Below are 25,607 nucleotides of genomic sequence, written 5' to 3'. Positions count from 1 at the left end.
GGTCAGGTTTTCCTTTGAGAATGAGGTCTGAGAGGTCAGATATGGAATGATCATTTTGTGGAAAAAGGTCACCGTGGGCCACAGAGTCTTATTTTGAAATTGCAGTTTGAAAATATGTATTTTGTTTCAGCTATCCCCTTTGAAAAGATTGAAATTTCAGTAACACACCATCACAATATTTTTGTCTATTTAGCAGATGTTACTTCTTCTTTATCCAAAAAATCTGAACACCTCTAATTTTCCATCATCCAGTTCATATTAGCCAGACTGTTTACAATGCTGAGACTCAGAACAGTGCAAGCATATGCAAGGACAAAGCTTTAGAAGCGAATTATATTCCAAACCACTAGAGTAGCCCAAACACATTAATTACAATTGTTCTCTATTTTTAGAATTGGTGAGTGGTCTCATTTAATCATAAACTCAGACTGTAAAAGTGCAGCTGTTATTAAACTGGAGATAAGATAAGTGGTCAATTAACTAGTTGTACATTTGTAAACAAATAACTAATCATAATTCCTCTGAATTTCAAGGAACAGCAACTTCATATCAGCATGAAGAGTAATTATCCTATTGGTTTCAAACTATAGCAATATATAGCTTCAAAGTCTGCCCTATACAAAACACAGCAAGTTTCTGAAGAATGAATATTTTTAGCTTCTCTGTAAAGTCTCTCTCCATGATTTAAATTGGAAATGAAGTCTGAATCCCCGTTTTTATGCTTTGCTGTATTTCTAACATTTGATGGTCTCCCTTAACACAGTCTATGGGACTAATCAATCCATCTCTGGTTTAAGTGCATTGACTTCTCCAATACAATGGTTTGATATTGTGGATAAAAGAATTAAGAATGGAACCATGTAGATGTCAGATGAAATTTGAGACCATGGTTTTAATGCCATCCTGGCCTTATTGACAGACATTTTCAGACCTCTTCAACCGACAGTTTGCAACTGTGTTCGGGGCATTCTGAAGTGATCTTTATCACAGGAATTGAAAGACACCTGAACATTCTGGGCACACTCCCTTAGTCCTCATCTGTATATAAAACTAAGTGATCCTGACAGGATATTTTAGTTTGAGGGTTCTTTCAACACGTATTTTGTCTAGGTACTGTGAACCATATGGGGGAAGCCATCTTTGGAGTAACTGTTTGTGACAACTGCTAAACTGACAACCGTTGGAAATGCAGTTGTTTATTCACCTACTTGCAGCATAAGCAGCTGCTGTACAAAGCTTCCCTCACTATACCCCTATCAGTGCAATCTGGAGAGACCTTCACCACGAGAACCATTCAATATCCAGGCCCAGTCATGGGTTGGTGTGCTCACTGAGTTGGCCAATAAGAATGCCAACATAATTCTATGACAGTCTGTTAGCAACTGTTCTGAACTAATCAACACATTTTACAGAAGCCATCAAAAATCTACAAGTAGTTTCAATTTTGGATCAGCATTGCCCTGGACTTCACTCAGCTGATGATCTAGGGCTTGTCTTTACTAAGCAGAAGATAGACCTCGATCTTCCCCAGTTCGATGTGCTGTGCCTTCACCAGATGCATAAAAATCGATCTTTCTGAGGTCAACAGTTGACCCCTGTACTCCACACTATTGCATAGGGTATGGGAAGTTGACGCAAAAGTACAGAAGCCAGGTCTTCACTGGGGAAATAAGCTGATTCCGATACATCGATTCCAGCTTTGCAAATGCCATAGCTAGAAGTGCATATCTGAAACTGACTTATTTCCCCAGTGTAGACTTACACCTAGAAGTTAACACCAGTTACTATCCTCTAAGCTGTCCAGGCCCCACAGGTAAAGCATTTTAATAACCTCCAGAAGTATCCAATATTTTGTGTTGGTTTCCTAGTCACATGGAATTAAAGGCTAGGGCAAGATTCTCAGCTAGTGTGCATCAGGGAACTACAATGCAATTTAAACCAGTTGAGAATGTGGTTCTATTTTCTCCATGCATCTGTTATGGGCCTGATCCTGCCAACCATTACTCAAGTGCAGCCAGAACTACCTACCTGTACTGCTGAATTCAATGAGACTTCCTGTCTGACTGGAAGTTTCCATCGTAAGAATTAGGCACAGTCTAGATCTGGAGAGGGCAATTTTTGATGGGGGGGACCATTCCAAAAAGGGTCCTACTCTTCCATGGTATTAATGGAGAAGGTACAGGGTTTGAGAAAGAGGATGGGTGCAGAAGGGAGCTTGGGTTAAGGAACTGGGGTGCAGGAGGAAGTGTGGGATCAGGGAGGGACTTTGGCTGAAGGAGGGGGCTGTGATCTGGGGCAGAGAACTGGGATGCAGGAGATTTAGATTGTGATCTAAGGCAGCAGGGGTTGTGACCTGGAGCACGGGGTTGGGGTGCAAGGTCTGGGAGGCGATATGGGTGCTAGGGAGGAGGGGATAGAGGGTTTGGTTTATGTGGGTGAGGGAGGCAGGAATGGGGGGACAGAAAACTGTAGGGAGGGAGAGGCTGGCGTGCCAGAGGCAGGCTTTGGCTGGGAGATACTTACCTGGGTAACTCCCAGCCACCAGCTCAGACTGTTCTCTGCCCTTTATCCACTCAGAACAGCTTGCTGCAAGCCCAGGGAGGAGTGGGGAAAGGAGGGCAAAGGGAAGGGGAGAGAGTACTTCAAGCCCCACCTGTTCCTCAAACAGGCAAATCCCATTGGCCAGTTTCTAGCCAATAAGAGCTGAAAGACTGAGCTGGGAGTGGGAGCAACATATGAAGGCTCTCTCCCCCAGGCTTTCAGCTGATCACAGACAAACAGGGTCCCACAGCCAGCTTTTCTGAGTGGAATACAGGCTGGGAGCAGGCAGGGAGACTGAGGCACCCACTGTGCCAGCGGGCCAGATCCATCTGCTTGGCAGGCAGAATCTAGCCTGTGGGCTGTATTTCGCCCAGCCCTGGTCTAGATCAAATTGTTTATTTCAAATACAGGCAAAAATCTGCCCGTTTCCAATATGCTAGAGTTTGGGCTCATCTAAAAAACCTTTTTCCTTTTAATGAAGCTCATCAAAATCTGGTGGAGTTTTTTATATATAAAAGGGGCATTTTAACTAAATTAAGAGTGTCCCTGAGAAGTTTCCATGAGCAATATTTTTGGTTAGGGAAAGAAAATGGAATGAAAAACAAAAATGTTCCTAGTTTAGGGTTTAAAATAAAACAATTTTAAGTTTTTTGGATGTTTCCACTAGAAATGACTTTTTTTTTTTTTGCTTTCAGAAATAAAAAATTCAGGGAAATATTTCTTACTGGCTTTATCCTTTTACTCAGCTACATTACATTTAAAAGTTTGGCAAATCTATGCATTGTGTGTTATTTTTTCTTATTCAGGATCATATCAGATATGCACTGTGATAGACCACAGCCTGGAACAGGCTACAGCACCCTCCTGGAGGGTAAATGTAGCCAGCTGAGTGTGTGCATTTATGTTTCCTAGAGACTGAGGCTTATCCAGGATCAGCCAGCAGCATCAGGCTAAACCTGCACCTGCAGCCAATTCAGCACCTGTGGCTAATTTAGGCCTTTGGAACCCTTCAGAAAGGTTTTCCTTCAAGTGAGCATGGGGAAGGAGATATGGGAGAGATGAGGAAACAAGGAGCATGGAAGGAGAACTCTCAAGAAGGGAGGGCCGCTGTAACCACCTGAGGAAGGTACTGGGGAAGTGACTGGTGGAACTGACCCAGTGAAGCAGTTGCTGCATCAGGAGAGAGCAGGGAGGGAAGCCCCTCTAGCTGCAGCTGCAAAGGGTCCCTAGGCTGGAACCTGATGTGTGTGGGAGGGGTCTGGGTTCTCCCCAGACCACCCCACACCCAGGGCAGCCCTAGCGGGTAGGGAGAGACTGAGCATACCTAAGGGGTCTCCTCCACTAATGAGTGTTTTGGACTGTGCCAACAACGAGAATGGTTCAATGATGCCATGACCCAGGCCTCTGAGAAGAGAAGGCAGAGCAGGGGCATGGCGAGTCTCTGAGGCCACACCTAAAGTGCCACAAAGTCAGGATCCAAGGCGGACAAGCTTGGGCCTTTGTCACACCACACACCTAGCTCTGCTGAAGATGACAATATTGACTAAATGCTCTTTTAAAATCTTGAGTAAACATTTGAAGACGGGATATTCAGAATTCTTGAGACCTGGTGTTTTGTTCATCCAATGGTCATTTCAAACAAGTTGTTTTGTTTTGTTTTTTTTTTGCAAAACAGGAGAGAGAGTGAGATGGATAATTTTGGCTTCAATTTGCTGTTTGTTGTGTGTTTAAAAAAAATGGAATGCTGCCTACCTTCTGATGGGCATGTGGTAGCAGTGTTTTCCTTTATTATATTCATAAGAACTACCTTTTACACACAGGAATTAGAAATTTCCTAAGAAACAAAAACGAGAATAGTTATAGTAAGTGATACTATACCGTGAAGAAAACAATGTATTAAATAGGAACATATTGCTGCTGAGAAATCAGCCACCTGTATTTATTTTATAAACATATATAGCCAAATTTATTTTTGGAGTTATTCTGATAAAGTTAATGAAATTATGCCAGAGATAAAGCTGGTCTACTTGGTTATTTAAAAGGAAAAAAAAAATAAGAAAGCAACCCAATCAGGACCTTTAACTTTTTTCAGTCTACTAGCAAAGCAGCTGCTGGTAACAAATCGGGGGTGCAGGGAATCCTAAGTTGATACTCAAGAATAGATAGCATCTTACAAGGAAGGTGGAATTAAGTAAAGACCACTAATTATACAATCCTGTTATGATAAAAATGCACAGTGGTTAATTTCTCTCACTGTTAAAAATACTCCTCTTATTTCCATTTAGAATTTGTCTAGCTCTGACATCCAGCAATCGGATTCTGTTATTCCTTTCTCTGCTAGACTGAAGAACTTATTTTTATGAATTTGTACTGCACAGAGGTACAGTACAGTACTTACAGGTTAAACAAGTCAACCCCTTAACTTTCTTTTTATGAGCTAAATAGATTGAGTTCTTTGTATCCATTGCTATCAGGCAAGTTTTCTATTCCTTTAACCATTCTCATAGCTCTTCTCCAAGGCCTCTGCAATTTACCAACATCCTTCTTGACTGGTAGGCACTAGGCCCACCCACTACATCCCAGCAGTGATCACAGTGGCAGTTACAGAGTATAATAACCGCTCTGCTCCAGACCAAGATTCTCGTTTACGCATCCCAGGATCGCATTAGCACTTTTGCCCACACAGCACTCTGTGAGGTCACGTTAGCAGACTATCCACCATCATCTCCAAATTCTTCTCACAGTTATGGTTTCCCAAGATAGAGTCCAGTGTTCCCTGTAAGCTCAGCGCTTGGGCAGCTGCCTAGCAGAGATTCAGATACCACTCAGTTGATTAGCATAGCACCACAGTGGGCAGCATGTATTTCTATTGGTAGAACACATCTGCACATGCCTTGGTGCACATAAAGTTTATTCTGCCCATGGATGGAAGAAATTAGACCATTGATGGAGTCCCCCGTTTTTGTGAGTATGACCCATTTTGTTTATTAGCAGGAATATACTTTAACATGTTTTGTTTGTACCCGGCTTACAAATTTTGCGCTGAATCATGGACCAGTCTTCTTCTTCCAATTTAGGTGGAATATGCAAACTCTAGTGATTTTTTTTTTTCTTTTAGGTCATTGCTAAAAATATTAAATAACGTAGGGCCAAGAACTGATCCCTGCAGGATCCTACTAGAAAAACATCCATTTAATGACAACTCCCCTTTTACTACTATATTCTGAGAACAATCAGTTAATTTTCATCCATTTAATGTAGGTCCTCTTATTTTATATCTTTCTAGGTTTTCAACCAAAATGTTCCCTAGTGCCAAGTCAGATGCCTTACAGAGGTCTATAAATATTATATCAGCACTATCATCTCATCAAATTAACTTGTAATCTCACTAAAAAAAAATCAAGTTAGTCTGACAGTATCTAGTTTCTATAAATCCAGGTTGATTGACATTAATTACATTACCATCCTTTTAATTCTTCATTAATTGAGTTCTATATCAGCTGCTTATTATCTTGCCTACGATTTATATCAGGCTGACAAGATCTATAAATTATCCAGGTTGTCCTGTTTATGCTTTTTAGGTATTGGCACAACATTAGCTTTCTTCCAGTCTTCTGGAAATCTCCCATTGTGCCAAGACTTACTGAAAATTAGCATTAACAGTACAGCTAGCTCCTCAACCAGGTCTCTTAAAACTCTTGGATGAAAGTTGTTTCAATCAGCTTATTTGAAAAGGTCTATTGTAGCAGCTCTGGAACCCTTAGATCAGCAGGATTTGTGGCCCAACCCCGACACCTGTCCCCTAACTTGAACCTGCTGTGGCTTTCTATACCAAACTATACAGAGCAAATTTCCTTCTCATAGTGGTTCCTGCACATCTCTTTTATGTGCTATGAGGTCATTCCCCACAGCAGACCTTCAGAACACCTCCTTCACTGCACCTGCCTAACATGGACTTCTTTGTGCTGCCTGTCCACACCTCAGGAAAGTTTCACCCTGAAGGAACAATGACTGTCTCCATCTCTGCACTGACCACTCACAAACAAACCATCAGCTACCATTGCCATTGGGAATCTTTTCAGCTCCACCAGCCTCTTAGCAATGGTGGCTGCTGCACCTCACAGCAATCCTCTCAGGAATGAACAGTACAGCCCACATTAAAAAAAAAAAAAAAAAAAAAAGCAAGCAAGGAACTCCCCTTACCTTACAGCTGGGCATGGAGTATCTCTCTGAGAAGCAGCAAATCTTCCACTGTGATTGGAAAGAATCACACAGGCTCATTCTCTCTCCTGGCCACCTGAACATCTACTGTGAAGGAGGTCTCAGAATTTTCCCACTTCGTGCAAATGGCTTAAAATTAACTCTATGCTCTTTTAATTAGTCCTTATTGCCCAGTAATGGAGAGCACACACCCATGTAAGACCCAGAAGCCTTTAGAATAGTGCAATGCCTGTGTCACAGAATCAGAGGGCTGGAAGGGACCTCGGGGTCACCTAGTCCAGACTCCAGCTTCAAGCAGGATCAATCCCAACTAAGTCGTCCCAGCCAGGACCTTGTCAAGTTAGGACTTAAAAACCTCTAGGGATGGAGAATCCACCATCTCTCTAGGCAATGCATTCCAGTGCTTCACCAGTGCCTCCTGGTGAAGTAGTTTTCCCTTATATCCAACCTACTCCTCTTCTGTAACTTCAGACCACTGCTCCATGTTCTGCCATCTGACACCGCTGAGAACAGTTTCTCACCATCCTCTTTAGAGCTCCCCTTCAGGAAGCTGAAGGCTGCTATTAAATCACCCCTCATTGTTCTCTTCTGCAAACTAAATAAGCCCAGATCCCTTGGCCTCTCCTCACAGGTCATGTACTCCAGCTCCTTAATCATTTTTGTTGCCCTCTGCTGAATCTGCTCTAGAACATCCACATCCTTTTTATACTGGGGGGCCCAAAACTGTACGCAATATTCCAGATGTGGCCTCATCAGTGTTGAACAGAGAGGAACAACTTCTCTAGATCTGCTTGCAATGCTCCACCTAATGCACCCTGGTATGCCGTTAGCCTTCTTGGCTACAAGGGCACACTGTTTACTCATATCCAGCCTTTCATCCACCATAACCCCTTAGGTCCCTTTCTGCCATACTACTGCTCAGCCACTCGGTCTCCAGCTTATAACAATGCTTGGGATTCTTCCATCCCAAGTGCAGGACTCTACACTTCTCTTTGTTGAACCGCATCAGATTTCTTTTGGCCCAATCCTCCAATTTATCCAGGTCACACTGGATCCTATCTGTACCCTCCGATGTATCTATCTCTCCCCGCAGCTTTGTGTCATCTACAAACTTAATGAGGGTGCAATCCAGTCCCCCATCCTTTCTTAGTTTCACCACCACCAGTGACCAGCTAGATACAAATTTATAGGGGTTCTCTCCACTCCCAGTCACCACCTAGGAGGGTTCCATCTCTGAATAACTCTTCCTAGCTGCCCCCTCCCTGTCCTCTGCATTCACTCCCCTGCCCTAGTCTGGCTCCTCAGGCTGACAGGTGTTGCCAGTCTTCAGGCAGCCATCAGGTTTCTCCACCAGCCTCAACCTGTGCTTATTGATTACAGCTGAGGGGGCAGAGGCTAATATGCTTTTTGGCACAGAGCTGCTGCAAAGCCCCCACTGAAATCAATGGAAGTGTTGTCAATGATTCTACAGAGGCAGGGCCCGGCCTCTTTCATTTTTCAGAGCTTAGCTAGCATGGCATTACTTGTCCTGCAGCTGCAAGACAACCCCAATGTGTGATCCTGAACCCTTGGAAATGCAGTAGGGTGGGGGGAATTCACCTTCAAGCCTTTACACCAGGGGTCAGCAATCTTTCCAAAGCAGAGTGGCAAAATTTGACCTTTTGACCTCTATGTACAGTCCAAGGGCCAGTGCTACTTTTCTAGTCACTAATAGTCCTACTTACACAGCTTCCTTAACAAATAAATGAAGATGCAGAGCTTTACCCCATAGGTGGTGGTTGGTAGCATTAGCTGGTCTCTTGTTAATCCACAGGCGGCATGGCTTTCAGCAGGCTCCCAGCTGCATGGGAGCGGAGGGGCGGGGCTGAGTACCTGCCTTGCATGCTGATGGAAATCTGCTCACATGCTACTCTTGGCGCGCATGCCTGTGGTTGCTGACTCCTGCTTTACACCATGGAAGCATCACTGTTGTGTCATTCTCGTCTACCCCTACATCCCTACCCCCCAAATACAACCCAAACTAAACACCCTACCACAAGCAGAATTTTATCACAAAATGGGAAATGAACCAGAGGCTCCATGAAGTTGTTTTGGAACTTCCCTATTGCTGCTACAGTGAAAGTACTCAGATCTTCAGTAAAAAGAACTTTTCGTTTCTTATTACTCACCTGCAATGATTTTTTTTTTTTTCTGCGAGGTTGAACTATTGAGCATTATCCTTTCGACCAAACAGAAACCGGTTAGGTTGCCATTTAAATGCTATCGTCAGGGCTGGACAGCAGAGGTCTGAAATTGCGTGAAGTGTCTGATGTCACCTGTCAAAGAAGCATCAGAACACAAATCTGTTCAATTTACTTCCTGATTCGCTGTGCATATAAAGGGTAGGGGGAGTCTTTGCCCTTTGTCCAGAGCCTGACTATGAGCTTGGAAAAATGACGTGAGTGTTCAGCAAATGCCTTGCAAGGGATTCTTACAAATCTGAGCAGACGAGTCAGGTTCTCATTGGTGTATTTCCAGGCCTGCTGACCAAAGAGGGAGGCCAAGAGGGCTGTTGCATAGAGGCCCAGCATTCCAAAGCGGTCCGGAGCCCCAGCCACTGCTACTTCAGCAGTGGCCACAGCTCCAGGCCCCTTTGAAATGCCACAGCAGGGCTGCTTGTGCCTGTGCAGAGCTCTGAGGAAGCAGGCGAGGGTCGGGGGAAAGCTGGCGCCACAGTCTTAGCAGTGCTAAGGGCTGACTACAGAATCACAGGGCTGGAAGGGACCTCAGCACGTCATCTAGTCTAGCCCCCTGCTTCAAGAAGGATCAACCCCTACTAAGAAATCCCAGCCACGACCTTGTCCAGCCAGGACTTAAAAACCGCAAGGGATGGAGAATCTACCACCTCTCTAGGCAATGCATTCCAATGCTTCACCACCCGCCTGGTGAAGTAGTGTTTCCTAATATCTAACCTACACCTCTCCCTCTTCAACTTCAGACCATTGCTCCTTGTTCTGCCATCTGAAACCACTGAGAACAGTTTCTCACCCTCCTCTTTAGAGCTCCCCTTCAGAAAGCTGAAGGCTGCTATTAAATCACCTCTAAGTCTTTTCTTCTGTAAAATAAACAAGCCCAAATCCCTCAGCCTATCCTCATAGGTCTTGTGCTCCAGCCCCTCAATCATTTTTGTTGCCCTCCGCTGAGCCTGCTCCAGCAAATCCATATCCTTTTTATACTGGGGGGGCCCAAAACTGGACACAAGATTCCAGATGTGGCCTCACCAGTTGTGAATAAAGAGGAATAACTACTTCTCTAGATCTGCTCGAAATGCTCCTCCCAATGTGCCCCAGTTGCTGTTAGCCTTCTTGGCTACAAGGGCACACTGTTTACTCATATCCAGCCTTTCATCCACCATAACCCCTAGGTCCCTTTCCATCGTACTGCTGCTGAGCCAGTCGGTCCCCAGCCTGTGACAATGCCTGGGATTCTTCCGCCCCAGGTGCAGGAGTGCAGAGTTCTGCGTGCACCAGAGCAGGAAGGAGGTGCCAGAAGCAACGTAACCCCCACACTGCAGCTGCAGACCAGCTTCTCATCCCCCGCAAGCCAGAACTGCAAACTACCCTGAATTCCGCCCCTCTTCCACCCTTAACCCCGCCTCTTCCGGGTGGGGAGCCTGGCCCACACTCCCACCTTGTCCCAGGGCCCACAGTGTGTATTTCTCACTGATCGCTACCCTCCATCTTCCATTGTTCACTTACATCCTTCTTCCTTTGTGGCACCAACATGGATATCATTGGCAACCAGCCAGAATCCCCACAGTTGCATCTAAGTTGCATTTGACTGATATATAAATTTACATACAAAGCTAGTGCCCAGCCAGTGCAGGTTGTAAAGTGAAAGCTCTGTCCAACAGCCCATCATGGATCTAGCTTCAGAGGACTGTATTTTGTCTGTTTTTCGGTTTCGTACTCACTCAGAAAAGAATCACAAACTATGTCTCAGGGACTCCTGTGGATAAGGAGGGGACTAGCTAGGGATGCAGGATGGTTTCATAGCCTACAGCAATTTGTCAGTAATGAGATGCTGCCAATTTTGACAGCCAAAAGGGAGGCTGAGTTGCTGACTTGTCACTAGAGCACACAGGCAGAGTGGAGTTTTTCTTGTACGCTCTGCCTCTTTCTCCCTGATATAGGGTAGCGTCTGCTTTCCCCTCCCTGGGAGACTTAGTGGCGGACAAGGCCACGAGCTGAGGATCTGGCCCAAATTCCTTTTAAGACACAAATAGTTCTTTCTATTAATAACCCATTTGAATATAACCACTAAAAATCTGCACCAGACATTCTACAAGGGCTAGATCCCTAAGTGGCGTAAACTGGCATAGTGCCATTGATATCAAGAGAGCTACACTGACTGACACCAGCTCAGGGTCTGGCTTTAACCAGTAATTGCAACACAAAACCCTATTCAGAATTCCAGCCATTGGGGAAACATTCCTTTCTAACCACTCCACGGGTCAGAGCTGAAGGCTGCACATTTTGTGCAGCAGTGGCAGAAACAGGCATGTGTGTGGTGTGTTGTGGGTAAGAAGCTAAAATCGTGGTTGTGAGCTGCAAAGGTTGAGTAAGGACTTCTTTGATTTTGCTGCCTTTTTAGGGTTGTCTTGGTGGCATGTGCATTTGAAAATGCTTTACTGTTTTAAGTGGAGTTTTTGTTTGAGGACTGTATACCCCCACAAATCCTATCTGATTTTTAAATTGTGAAGGGGCAGCTTACATAGATGTTTGTAGCAATTATCCTTCCAGAAGCCTAGAAAAAAGCTGCAGCTGGTTTGAATTTGGAATAATCACTAAACATGAGACATGTGAAAGTTTAATTACATTTAACACAACATATCTTAGTTTGAATGTTAACTTTGCATTTCCTGCCCATTTTACACAAGCGGTGCCTTTTTTAAAATCAAACCTTCTGCTATGCCCAAACAGCTCTGAAGAAACTCGCTCTTGTCGGTAATCACCACACCACTTAAGGAGGTAATAAAATAACATGCCAATAAACTATTGCTCCATTTGCTATCTCCCTAGTTACGAGAAGGAAAATAAGGTCTGGGGGGAGTGTAAATGGTCCTAGGGCTATGACATTAGCCTAGGATTTGAGCTCAAGTCCCTGCCTGAGCACAAACTGAGAGAATGATCCTGGGCAAGGACAGGGAAGTCCCAAAGCCCAGGACTGAGCCAAAAAACCTCGACATCCAAACATCAATTTTACAGCCCTGAAGCCCAAGCCTGCATAAGTTTAAGTCAGCCCTGTGTGGTTTACTGCAATGTAGGTAGGCAAACCCAGTGCCTCAGCTCCCATCTGAACAATGGGAATGGAAGTCTTTGCCTCTTTCACAGGGTAAATACGCTGAGGCTTGTGAGGTGCTCTTTGGTAAAGGAAGGGCATATAAGTACTCTAGATAAATAGACAGAATCTGCTTCAAACAAAACACCAGATTATGTTGAAAACCCAGTGTGTTTGAACCAAAATAGTTAAAAGGACAATACAGATTATATAAACAGGCTTTCTGACTTAATTAAACTGGTTTCAAAGTCCCTACCTGTACACAACACTCAGGGTTATGTAGCTTGTTGCCAAGCAAATTACCCTTTAAATTCTCTTTAATCCATGCCGATCATGTCCCAAAGTTGATCATTACTGCAATCCTTAACTGCCTTTGTTCACTTCTATGTTCTTACAGTTCAAACACCACAGGAAGACTGGCCGCCACACAACCCTTTGGCGGGGGCGGGTGGGGGAAAAGGCGGGAATCAGAACTATGAACCACAAAGTGGACTTTGTTTCAAGGCCTTCCTAGCAATTACAGCTCACACCTATGTTTACCACCCCCCAAAAAAAACAAAAAAAAAAACTCACAAAGATGAAATTCTGATCTCCACTTTCACCAGTTTTACATTGGAACAGCTGCTCTGAATAATGTGAAGCTACTAAATTTACTCCAGAGTAAGTTAAAACAGAATCAGGCCCCCCAGAGGAAAAGAAAAATCACAGAATCATGATCGTATCATGGAACAGAACAACAGCTTGAGATAAGGGAAAATATGCAAGACAACTATTGAGTACACAACAATTGCAACGGTACACAAAGATGGGCTCAACCATGCTCTGCCGACTTGTGTGGCTTGATTTCCAGGTAATCTGGAGAGGAGAAGGATGCTGTCATTCAAAATATGCACACTCAGCATTTTTTTCATCCTTTTACAATGTGGTCCTTCTCTCAAGGAACCTGGCAGGTGCAATGGAAAGCTGCCTGGCACCAGATATAAGAGCTTGGCACCAGTGATTAGAGCCAGCTTCACTAGTAGGTTTCTCTCTTAAATGAAGCTGCTTTCCAAGGAACCGTCTCATGTCCACAGCGTTCATGTTGTAACAAAGTTTGGGTGTCAATGGCGCTGGTAGGCAGCTATGCTCATGTGGAGCATCCCTCTCTAAAGGCAAGCAAGAACGTGTGGAGTTGGTTTGTGAAACTCCCATCTAACCCCCAGACACTCACTGCCCTATTCCTCACTCCATGCCCCATCATGTGCCCCTGCCTTCTGACTGCATTCAGCTTTTATATAAGGGTAGCTGCCCACAAATGGACTTGAACCTGGGACCTCTGGAACTCACAGCTGTAGTTTGACCTAAAAGTCAGTTGGTGCTCAGCTAAGGCTGTAAAAGATTTATTTTTTTTTCTCTGTGTAAGTGGTCTGGGTGCTACTACATGGGACAGTGAACCACACCCAGTAGGTGTGGGGGTTACATATGCGCACATCAGTTGATCAGAGTTGTGCCCACATAGTAGAGCTCTTGGAGGTTTGGGTTTTTTGTTGTTTTTGTTTTGTTTTTCCCACAAAAACACAAAGTGTGTTGCTATCAGAACATTCTGGAACGGCTATTCCAGTGCCTCAGCAGAGGTATGGAGAGGCGGAGGAATATGCACATGGAGCACCACATGCAGAACATAGGTTGATGCGCGTGGGATGTCCTTCCACTTCAAGAACTGGGACAGAACAAAGGAAGACCAAACACATCTACCAGGCTAGGGAAATCTGTCTAGGTTACAAATTAACAGCTTTCACAGCTAGTGCTGGCCAGAAAATAAGAATTCCCTCTTGTGGAAAATTGCGAGGTTTCAACATATGTTTTTGTTTGTCATCTGAACAAAAACTAGGTATTTTAAAGTTTTCCATGGAGAAAACACACACACACACACACACACACACACACACACACGAGAGGACCATGCAGAATACACAGCAGCTCAGTGATTCAGGCACTGATGTCTTCCATATCCCAGCTTACTGCCCCAAGTATAGAACTGGTGGGCTGTTGAATCATCTTTCACTTTCTCCTCCCTTATCCATCCACAATTTCATTAAATAAATATTTATTGGGCCAGAGAGATTGAGAGAAGCTTTCTACAGGCCAGTAGTTAGGATTTTCTTCTGCGCTATCTACTGAGCTATTCTGAGGTCTCTCTTTCTTGTTTTAACAAGAAAATATGTTGTCAAACAATTCCCAACCAATTTAGTTATGAACTGATTACAAGAAGGTCAATGTGTTGTTAGATACTATGGTGAGCCACCACCTGAATAGGTATAAACCACATTCGTAGACAGCCATGTCAGTAACAGATTACAAACTCCATAACAATGCATGCATTGAAGTTGCAAACACCAGTGCAGCAGTAAGGCAATTTGGGTCTACACAGCGTAGACAGGGCTGAAAGCACCTCCAAGACCCAGAGCAGGTGCTCAAACAAGACCCTGTAGCATGCTTCCTATGAAATACAAACCATGCTGTCCACTTTTAAGGCATGTTAACAAGGTTAAGGGCCTGATTCTGTAGCTTTATATGGCACTCCCACTGAAGTCAACAGAAACTCCAGATATTGCAAGCAACAAAATCTAAGCCCTGAATGTCTGTTCCTTCTTCAAGTAAAATCAACCAGAATTTTTACCACGGACTTCAATGGAAGCAGAACTGGGTGCTATAATTGCTGCCTTGTTTCTATTAAAACTCTGGAGCACAGTACAGAGAATCAAACACAATAGTTAAATAAAAAAAGCCCATGAAGAAGGTTTGTGAACCCATGGGATAGTAACAGAGCCCAGATAATTGCTGGAAACAGAGCTATAGAGTAAATCCCACTGCTAAAAATAGCATTCACTTATTGCTGGTTGCTGGAAAGACTGTTGCTGTGAATGTGTTTAGAAATAACTCAGTGATCTGTCAGAATCTGGAATTGGTGGTGTGCCCACTGTATGATTATAAGACTGTAGTCAAAGACAGTAGCAGCAAGAAGTTTCTAATGAACAGAGTATGCATATAAGACTATGAAACACAGGGCCTGACTCAGAACTCAGTTACACCAATATAACTCTGGAGTAATTCCAACATCCTTCAAAGACATTCCTCCAGATCTATGTTGGCGTAAATGAGGGCAGAATGTGGCCCAAGAAATCGACAGGAATGGGAAGTGGAATAGAAAGAAGAGAGAGAGTATTTGTCTTATACTGTTTCACAATATCTTCTCAATGTAAGCAGCTGTCAAGGGTGGGAGCAGCCTGAGCGAGTTGAATCATCTGACTGAAAGTGCCACTGGTGCTCTATTTCCTGCTCCTCATTTGGGGCCTACATGAAATGACTTCAGCGGTTGTCCCAACCTCACAGAATTGCATCTATATTACAGAAGTTGCCTGTAGCATCTGTTCCACGTAGAGGATTTTTATATAAAAGCAACTACACTACCTCAACTTTCTTTTCAAGACCCATGGGCTAAGACCACACAGCCCAGGTATTTCAAGAAAACAGCTGTTATTTCTAAATAACTTTGCTGTCATCTGCACTAGGCACATGTTATTTTGAAATAAATAAGAAATAATGGATGTGTTATTTTGAAATTGGTGAACCTCATTGCAGGAGGAATAGCTCGTATTTCAAAATAGCCCTCAACGGCACCTACTTGTTTCAAAATAGATAGGTCTACACATGCCCCTCCCTTTCGGAAGAGGCATGTAAATGAAGTGGGTCAAAAATGCTAATTAGGTGTTGTATGAATATTCAGGCCCTCATTTGCATAATGTTGGCCACCTGGAGCATTGAAAGTGCTGCTCGTGAATTGCAAACTAGCCATGTAGATGGGGTTCCTTCAAAAGGAAATCCCAATTTCAAAAGCACCCCTCTTCCCAAAAACAAATAGCCAAGTGCTATTTCAAAATACATTTTGGCTGTGTCTACACTAGCCCCCTTCTTTGAAGGGGGCATGGAAATGACACGGACGGGGGAATATCAATGAGACGCTGCCATGCATATGCAGCACTCATTTGCATAATGGCAGTTGCGCAAATTTTGAAGCTTCTAACTTCAAAGTGCTGACAGGCAGTCAAGGCACAGGTGCTTCGAAATATGTGCCCATCTTCGAAACTCCCTTACTCCCAATTCATTTTGTGTAGACATGGCCATGAAGCCTACCAACTGGAAACGTTTAGATGGAGGTTTGGGGGCCTGCTGATAAGTATTTCCATGTATGCCTACTGAAGACAGTGTGAGGTAGTGGCTGGGACACTGGTGTGGGGGTCAGTAACGTGGGTTCTGTTTTGTTCCTCCCACTGCCCTGATCGTGGGTAAGTCACTTAACCTCTTAGTGTCCATTGCCATCCCATGATTTGCATCTTGTCTAGATAGAGTGTAAGTTTTCAGGGGCAGAAACTGTCTCTCTGTGCAGTTCCAGATACAGTAGGGGCCTGATCTCAGCAGATACTAGAAACACAAAAATGAATTTTTAAATTATTCAACCCCTCAGCTGTGCATGCAGCTAGCTTAAATAACCATGTGATCTTATAGCTACTACTCTAACCTGCCTTCCTTTCCTTCCTCCTGTTATTGCTCATAGGCAAACTTGTAGTGCCTTGTCTAAAATTAGATTGTAAGATCTGCTGGGCTGGGATCCTATCTTGTACAGGACACAGCGTGATGGAACAGAGTCCTGATCAGGTCCTTTTACTGCCGCTGCAAAGAAAAACTGATGCACCCAGTATAAACAAGGGAGGAGAAAAGATCCATGCTGTAGTGAATGTGCTCTTTTAATAGATGCTCTTTGAAGTGGTGCCAAGTATGTTACAACCAAATTGCCTTTTTAAACCATGGTGGGTAGTGTCAGTCCCCTGGAAGGTCATGATGCTGTGTTATTGTCAGCTGTTGATACAGTGGTATCCATTAGGTTTATAAGGCAATAATGGATGCATTTCTTTCATCTGCTTCTTCTGTTTCTAAGGAGTATCAGGTGGGGAAAGCATCCCCAGTTTCCTCCTCTGCAACATGTGAACATATCCACTCACCTGATTTGTCAGCTTTTATTGCAATTTTTTGGACCTCTGTACTTATAGATGCTAATCTGTATTGGAAATGTGATTGATCTGGTGAAATTAGTCTGTCCCATAAAAGCTCATCACCAAATAAATCATTTTGTTAGTCTTTAAAGTGCTATATTGCTGCTGTTTTTGTTTTGTTAGAATATAGACTAACACAGCTACCTTCTTTGTTACCACTCAGTTAAGAGATATGTGTATGAAGGAAATAGCAGAATATAATGCTGTTTATTGGAGTATGTTCACTGTGACCTTTATCAAGACTATGACTACAAAGATGACATGCATGAGCACTTACAAACTAATCCTTCTCCCCTGTACACACACCTCATTTATCTATTCAGATTTGGTCGATGAAAAAGTGCAGCTGGATCATGACACAATGCACTACAATCAACAATAGTTAGCATCTATCCCCACAGTGGTTGAAATACAGAAAAGCAATGCAAGTGCCCTATCACTGATGTCCTATATAACGGCTTAAAAGAGATTTTAGTAGCGCACAAGCCTTGTGTTTCACCCATTGTGTGGAAACCTCCTATAGTCAAATTAGAAACATGTGCATTACAGTCAATTTTTTCGGAAACATCATTTCCCGTACTTAGTTTCTCTCCTCTGCTGCAGGAGAGGCAAAGCTTCTGTCAGTGAAAGCTCAGTAGGCTCTGACTGCGTGAACACGTTAGCATTCTCAGAAAGAATGAAGAGGGAAAAGTAGGTTGCAGTCTTGTAGCTCAGACTCATCTCTGCACCCAAGACAGTATGAAGATTTCTCCAGCCTACAATTCCTAGTGGCACAAATCACCCCATAGTGGCCCTGCTCTCCCCTCTGCCTGAGAAACTGGCTGCACCCTCCAGGAGCATAGTGCAGCTTGCTTGCCCTCTTCCACATCAGCAAGCTGTGGGAGGGATTCCCCCTCAGGGTATCAACACCTACCCTTCATTTGGGCAATCTGACCTATAATGCCCATGTTAGATATGTTGCAGGGGCTGCCTCTGCTTTTCTAAAAGCACTGCTATAGAGAATGCATCTGACAAAGTGTGTCTTTGCCCATGAAAGCTAATTATTTATGATTACTTATTAGTACATCTCCAGCTCCATTTTTTCCCTTTCTCAAACAGCAGTTGTACAGGACTTCCCCTCCAGAAAGCTCTCCATATTCCTGCACTGAAGCCCCTGTTTCTGCGCATAAGCCAACCTCTAATATGTGTGGGTCAGGAAGAAACTTTGCCCTGTTGCAGGTGATGTTATAACTGTCTGTTGCAGCATTATTTGCCTTTTCCACTGAAACTGATAATATTGACTATTGTCAAAGACAGGATACTGCACTAGATGAAGCACAGTGCAGCAGTCCTCACTCAGTCTGGCAATTGCTATGTTCATGTTCTGTTCAGTGTGTCCATCCTCACAGTGGCCGTGTCTACACGTGCCCCAAACCTCGAAATGGCCATCCAAATGGCCATTTCGAAGTTTACTAATGAAGCGCTGAAATGCATATTCAGCGCTTCATTAGCATGCGGGCGGCAGCGGCGCTTCGAAATTGATGCGCCTTGCCGCCGCGCAGCGCGTCCAGACGGGGCTCGTTTTCGAAAGGGCCCCGCCTACTTCGAAGTCCCCTTATTCCCATGAGCTCAGGCAGAGCAGAGAGGGCTGTGTGAATCTGTAACCACCCACAAGCAGACTTGAACCTGGGACCTCTGAAGCTTAGTGTAGGAGCCTCTACAGTTTCAGCTAAAAGCCAGCCCGCAGTCTGCTAAGGCTGTAGAGGAGACTTGTTATTTCTCTGTGTAAGTGGCCTAGAAACCATAACACGGTGTGTGGGTTACAAATTGCTTTCCCCCGTTTCAGTTCAAATGGAGCCTCCAAAAGCAGGCTCCAAAGCATCAGAATGAGATTTGGTCGAAGCCATCTGTTACACAGCAAGGGAGGAGGAGGATCAAGTAATTCAATCTGCAATCTAGCACTTGGGAGCAGTGTTCTCTGTAAGATGAACACTTGGGCAGCCACCCAGGAGACATTCAGGTGCCACCCTGCTGAATAGTAGAATGTCCACAGCTACCCACAGTGGGCAATGTGTGTTTCTATTGATCACGCACATGCGTCAGTGAACATAACAAAATTTATTCCACTCATGGATAGAAAAAATTAGAGGGAACATTGCTTGTGAGACCTAAGTTCAATTGCTTGCTCTGCCTCAGTCTTTCTATGCTTCATCTGTAAATACTTCCCTGTGTGAGGCAGTATGGGGAAGCTACAGGTGTGTTCAGATACCACACTAATGAAACTGTATCAGGAACATGGATCAGGGTTTCTGAATTTCAGCAAACCTGGCTGAGTTCTGAGATGAGACCTAAAGTTCAGGGAGTTGTGCCTAGTTTCAGATCCTGTTCCAACAGCTTTGCATAGCATTCCTGCTTAGTTGTGGATTCTCTCATCAGTCAAGATTTCTGACCTAGCCATGTCAGAAGCAAAAAGAAAATGCATTCTTTGCAGTGGACTTACTTAAGAATCCCCCGGGAGAGGCTGGACACAACCCAAGAGACGGCAGTAGCTTAACCTATTTTCCACCATTACACCATGGCTATGTCTACACTAGCCAAAAATTTCGAAATTGCCACGCAAATGGCCATTTCGAAGTTTACTAATGAAGCACTGAAATACATATTCAGCGCTTCATTAGCATGCAGGTGGCTGTGGCACTTCAAAATTGATGCAGCTCGCCGCTGCGCAGCTCGTCCAGACGGGGCTCCTTTTTGAAAGGACGCCACCTTCTTCGAAGTCCCCTTATTCCCATGAGCTCATGGGAATAAGGGGACTTCGAAGTAGGCGGGGCCCTTTCGAAAAGGAGCCCCATCTGGACGCGCCGCGCGGCGGCAAAGCGCATCAATTTCGAAGTGCCGCTGCCGCCCGCATGCTAATGAAGCGCTGAATATGCATTTCAGCGCTTCATTAGTAAACTTCGAAATGGCCATTTGCATGGCCATTTCAGAGTTTTTGGCTAGTGTAGACACAGCCCATTTGTCACAAAGAGAGTCCTGCATGTAGCAAGCCTGGGAGATGAACAAGAAAACTTGCTATTCTAATGGGTATGCCTATACTTATGTGGGTGGGGAGTCAGCATGCCACAATCAATCTTCTGGGGACTGATTTTGCTACATGTGTAGAGACATGGAAAAATCGATATCTCTGGGCTCAACCATCAATCCTGGTATTCCAGGCAGATGCGTAGAGTAAGGGACATCAGCATGAGCCCAAAGATCCCTGATCTACACCGGGAAAGAAAGTCAATCCTGATATACCAATTCTCAATGTAATTCAAGTCTGATATGCTTTTAGTCATATGGTCCCTATTTAACAAATATCTAAAATATAAGTCATAAAAAAAACTATGAAATATCTCTACAGGAAATATACCATCACCTGGAATTATTCAGCATGTCTTAAGTTACTTTTCATTTAAATGGCAGTAAACACATTAAATAAAATACTGTATAAGTATTTAAATTGTGCCCCTCTCATTGGCCATGTCTACCCTAGCAAGTCCTTTCAGAAAGTCCAGCCCTTTTCCGAAAGAACAAGCAGAGTGTCTACACGCTCATTCAATCCAAAATCAAAAGAATGCAGCTCTTCTTCTGGAAGTCCTCTTCTGCTCCCGGTTCAGAAAGTGCACCTACTTTTGAAAGCTTCTTTTGGGGGGGAAAAAAAAAAAAGCAAGTCACAACACTTTTCGATCCCTGGCCCATTCTTTTGAAAGAGAAGGCGGCTGTGTGGATGCTCCCTATCGAAAGAGTGGATAGATCTTTCGATCAGCTGTTTTGTGTGTGGACACACTCTTTCGAAAGAAGTTTTTCAGAAGAGATCTTCCAGAAGAACTTCTTTCAAAAGATCACTGCAGTATAGATGCAGCCCTTGACATTCAGGTTGATCAGACAGTTTAAAAAAAAAAATCAAACAAACTGGCAAGAATCTGCATGAATGATGATCCTCTCACCATCTCTATTCACTGATGGAATAAATCCCCTCTCACAAATATGCACAAAGGAGGAAGGTAAAACATTCAATATAATTGGTGTTTATTTTTCCTGATCTTGCTTAATTTTGTCAGTACAGTCTTCTTCCCTCTCTGCCCCCACTCAGCTTTTTATTTTTCTGAGATTAAATCAGAAATGTGTCAGTTCCTCTGTTTTTGAATAATCCTCATATGCATCCAGTTAAAAGCAGTATCTATAACTCCCTGTTTAAGACATTCTTTCATTTGCCCTTCCACCTCTGCTCCAGCTTTCATTCCAGGCTCTGCCCACCCATACAACATTCTCTATTACACTCATTAATTTCTTTCTGATTCCAGTGATGCTATAGAAAAAAGTGTTTTAGGAAGGCAAACAGACAGATACCTACATAATATGAAACTCTTTTCCTGATTTCTCATTATCACTCTGACATAACACCCCCCCCAACACACACACACAATCGGAGCTTCTTGGGAGCACAGCTTCTTCTGTGCCTCTTTGGTGCCTGATGTTTTACTGGCGAATCTAGAGTTTGAGGAGTTTACACTGAAGTTTCCTTATTCTGCGATTTGGGTCATTATACCCACAAAAAAAAAACCAAAAACTGAAATGAGCTAGGCTCCAATGTGGAGTTGTATAAGCACACTGATCTAAATTAATAATCTTACTCTCGTGTTTGTGTTCCAGAATCCTGTCAGATCAAATTGTCATGTGCATTTAACACTACTGGTACTTTTATCAGCAGGAATTACATTACATTTTCTCCCTTCTAATCTCAGAAACTACAACTTCCACCTGATAAGATCAGCAAACGAAGTTTATAAGCACATAATCAGCAAGGCCTTTAGATTAGATTAGATTTAACATTATTAATTACACTGCTTTTCAGTAAGTAATTAAACTGAGAGGCTAACAAACCCAGCTCAGAAGAACACCCAGTGCAAGGCGTAACCTGCAGCAGACCAAAAGTGAACAAATATATTACTCCTTCCTTTTATGGCCAGACCCAAAACCTACAAGAGTCAATGGCATCTTTTCACTGACTTCAACAGTTTTTGCCTCATGTCCTATAACACTGATACCATGACTGAGACTTAGAAACCTCAAGTCTCTCTTGAATATGCCTCTTGTAGTTCTTCACAGTATATGATATTAAAATATGATGTGACTTAATTATTAACTGATCTAAGTTATTAACCAATCAAGATTCTTTTACTATGTTATTAACCAATTCTAGTTGCTAAAATAATACTTGGTCAGTCGTTTAGCGGTGAGAAATATATTTACCTATATTAAAAAAACTTCCCCTCTCATACTATTTAAATATTAATATACAGTATTGTAGTAAATTAAAGAGTGCATTCCTGCTACTGTAGCTCCTTTGAATAATCACTTGAATAATAATGTATCACTTCCCTGAAATAACAAGCAGTCCTGAAGCACCTTTGCCTATGTCCCAGCAGGGTTATTCCTGAATTAACTGTTCTGAATCATAGCTTATTCCGAAATAGTGCAGCTACACACAAAATACATTTCAAAATAGCACTCATCTATTTTGAAATATAGTGTCTACACATGATAAAGCCACTGGAGGTACTATGTCTTATTTTGAAATAGGCTCTATTCCCTGTCTGCACAGTCTACACATCCCTATTTTGAAATAGGCACTATTTCTCATTCAATGGGGTGCACCAATTTGGAAATAAGTAGGGTGACCAGATCTCCCTCGGCCCAATATGGGATAGGGGGAATGACCCCCCCCCCCCCCCGGCCAGCCAAAACAAGATGGATGGTCACCCTATCTGGGATGCCGGGAACTGGGCTGTAGCCCTGCCAGCGATACTCCCGGCTTCCTCCAGCTGCGGGTGGCAGCCAGCGTCGCCGCATAGTTCAGCTCCTGGCTGCCCCAGCTGGGGGAAGCCAGGCGGCTCCGGCTCCAGCTCCGGCTCCAGCTCTGACCCCACTGCGGCCACAGTTCACACAGCCCACTCACACCCTCCGCAGCTGTGGCTCCAGTGCCCCTGGCTCTGGCTCCACCTCCAGTGGCCCCACTCAATCCCTGGCCCCAGCTCCCACTCCAACTTCTGAAGCCCAGCTCAACCCCCCACAGCTCTGGCTCCAGTCCCCCCACTCCAACTACCCCCTCCCCCGGCTCAGGTTCCTGCTCCAACATCTACAGCTCAGCTCAACCCCCCGCAGCTCCAGCTGCAATCCTGGGTTTCACTCCAACCCCCGCTGCCCTAGGCCCCGGATCCAACCCCACTGAAGCCCCGGTCCGCCCCCTGCATCTCCTACTCCAACCCCCATGGCCCCGGCTCAGCTCCAGCCCCCGATGGGAGCAGCCAGGCAAGCAGCTGAGTCACCACATGGTCTTATTGCCAGCTCCCAGGTCCCCCAGGTGGGGGAAGCCAGTGAACCCTGTGAAATACAGGGCTATCAGCCCCTTTTGCAAAATAAATTGGGACGCCAGAAGACTGCCCGAAATACGGGGCTGTCCCACCAAAAATGGGACGGATGGTCACTCTAAAAATAAGGCATTCACTAGTTTGAAACTATTTCTAAATAGCAGTTGCATTGTATAGACGCTCATATAGTTATTTCGAAATAGCATTGGCTATTTTGAAATAACTTTGCTGTGTACACGTACCCTAAGGCTGTGTCTAGATTCAGTCCCACTGCCAGCAAAGAGATGCAAATAAGGGTTCGTGAAATTGCAAATGGCCGCTCATCTGCATATGCTCACAGCTCATTTGCATATTCACAGCAGAAAATAAGCAGTGTAGACGTGGTTCCACCGGTAAAAACCCCCTCTGTTGCCAGCCCCTTATCCCTGGAAAGAACATAAGGGGAAACTGGGGATCCCAGCTACGATATTGCAAACTGGGTTTTATTTTGTAATTGTGACAGTGTGATTGTGTTTTAAGGCTTGGAAAGTGTAAGTGGCAACTACTACAGGACAAATATAAGGAGATGCCAGAGATATTGTGAACCCCTATCTACATAACAATATAACAAAAATACTGTTACTTCTTTTGCCATACTTAACACATAATGTCTGATGACTTTATATGATTATGGAACATAGACTTTTGCTTTCCATGATACTGTCAGTTTCCTCTTCTCCCTCAGAAAATACAAGATGCTCCAAAGAAGTCATTAGGAGCTCAGTCTATGAAGCAAAGAGGTCAATGAAATCTAGGTTGCAGCAAGGGGGAAATCTGAGGGGAAAATATCTGAAACAGAAGAACATAGATTAGGCTTTAGGCTATGATGATTGTCCCAGTGCAGAAGAAGTTGAGCAACACGGATTAAATTATGAAAGTCCTATTACTGAAGAATTCACAGATTTAACTTAAGATAAGGAATGGAAATGTGAGGAAAGTGATGGAAAATTGTCCGGTTTTCCTGGTTGCATAACGGAAGTGATGATAATGACAAATGTGACACTTGACAAAGAAAAATCTGATTGATATGAAAAGGAGAGAAAATAAAGATTCAGCTTCATATGATGACAGACAGACAGACAGCTGTGAGAAAAAGTGCACAACAAAAACAGATCCTGCTTTATGGCCAGCCATCCTGAACTCTGCCAATATTGATCATGCAATTTGGAACAGGCTGGGGAAAAATCAAGGCTCTGACATTTCCAGTAAATGAGCAGACGCAACTCCTCTCAAAGTCACACTGCAAAAGAGCACACAGAGAAGGGTGAGAAACTCAAGTTATGTCTACACTACAAGACAAATTCGAATTTAAGACCATTAGCTCGATATTACCAGGTGACTGACTTCACCGTTAATACCATTAGCAGGATTTAGGCAGCACTAATATTGATATCATAATATCATTGAAACCGGCTGGGTATAGCGTCAAGTTCAAATTTAAAAGTTTGAATAAAGGCCGGTGTGCAAGCGCCATGTCTTACAATTGAATTTATTAGCCTCCAGAGATGTCCCGTACGTAATCCACAATGCCCCTCAGTGCTCTGCTCTGGCCACTGCTCTCCATGTGCACAGGAATTAGGTAGCAGGAAGACCATGAATTTTAATTTGGAACCAGGAAGCCTGTGGCTGTGGGGTCATGTTTGTATGAAAGGCTGAGAAATGTCTTTCTTTGCTTTCAGCACTGTAAGTGCGTCTGCCCACTACAAGTAGCCCCAACACGGCGTTTGTGGTTCTGCCTCTACCACTGCTAGCTGAGCATTTGGTAGTTTTTGATGTGCTGCCTGGTGCCAGCCACTGACTCGCCGCACCACAAGGCAGCAAGGTTGTTATGGGGGTCGTGCTTGTAGAAGAGGCCAGGAAACTTCTCAGCAGTTTACATTTGTGCTTGCCCCTACTCTGTCCCTCACAGGCACCACACAGTCGAGGTCTTTTCCATGCTCATCCACATCACTTAGCTAGCCCCCGACCCAATAAAAGGATATGCCTGTCATTTGGTGCTGACCAT

At 44.0% G+C, this 25,607-nt stretch overlaps 1 long non-coding RNA gene across 2 annotated transcripts in view; it reads right to left on the bottom strand.

Moving 5' to 3' along the window:
- Positions 1 to 25,607, bottom strand: part of LOC142008427 (uncharacterized) — a 56,022-nt gene that overhangs the window by 5,536 nt on the left and 24,879 nt on the right. Inside the window, exons 4-5 of one of the 2 annotated variants that reach the window (XR_012644139.1) lie at positions 8,931 to 9,077; positions 4,294 to 4,375 (exon numbers count right to left, since the gene is read on the bottom strand). This is a non-coding gene — a long non-coding RNA (uncharacterized LOC142008427). The remainder of the gene's footprint in view (positions 1 to 4,293; positions 4,376 to 8,930; positions 9,078 to 25,607) is intronic. The other variant, XR_012644140.1, reaches the window with a different exon arrangement.

This window comes from Carettochelys insculpta, chromosome 2, assembly GCF_033958435.1.
Source record: "Carettochelys insculpta isolate YL-2023 chromosome 2, ASM3395843v1, whole genome shotgun sequence".
Classification (NCBI taxonomy): Eukaryota; Metazoa; Chordata; order Testudines; family Carettochelyidae; genus Carettochelys; species Carettochelys insculpta.
This window is presented reverse-complemented; position numbering and strand designations above follow the sequence as displayed.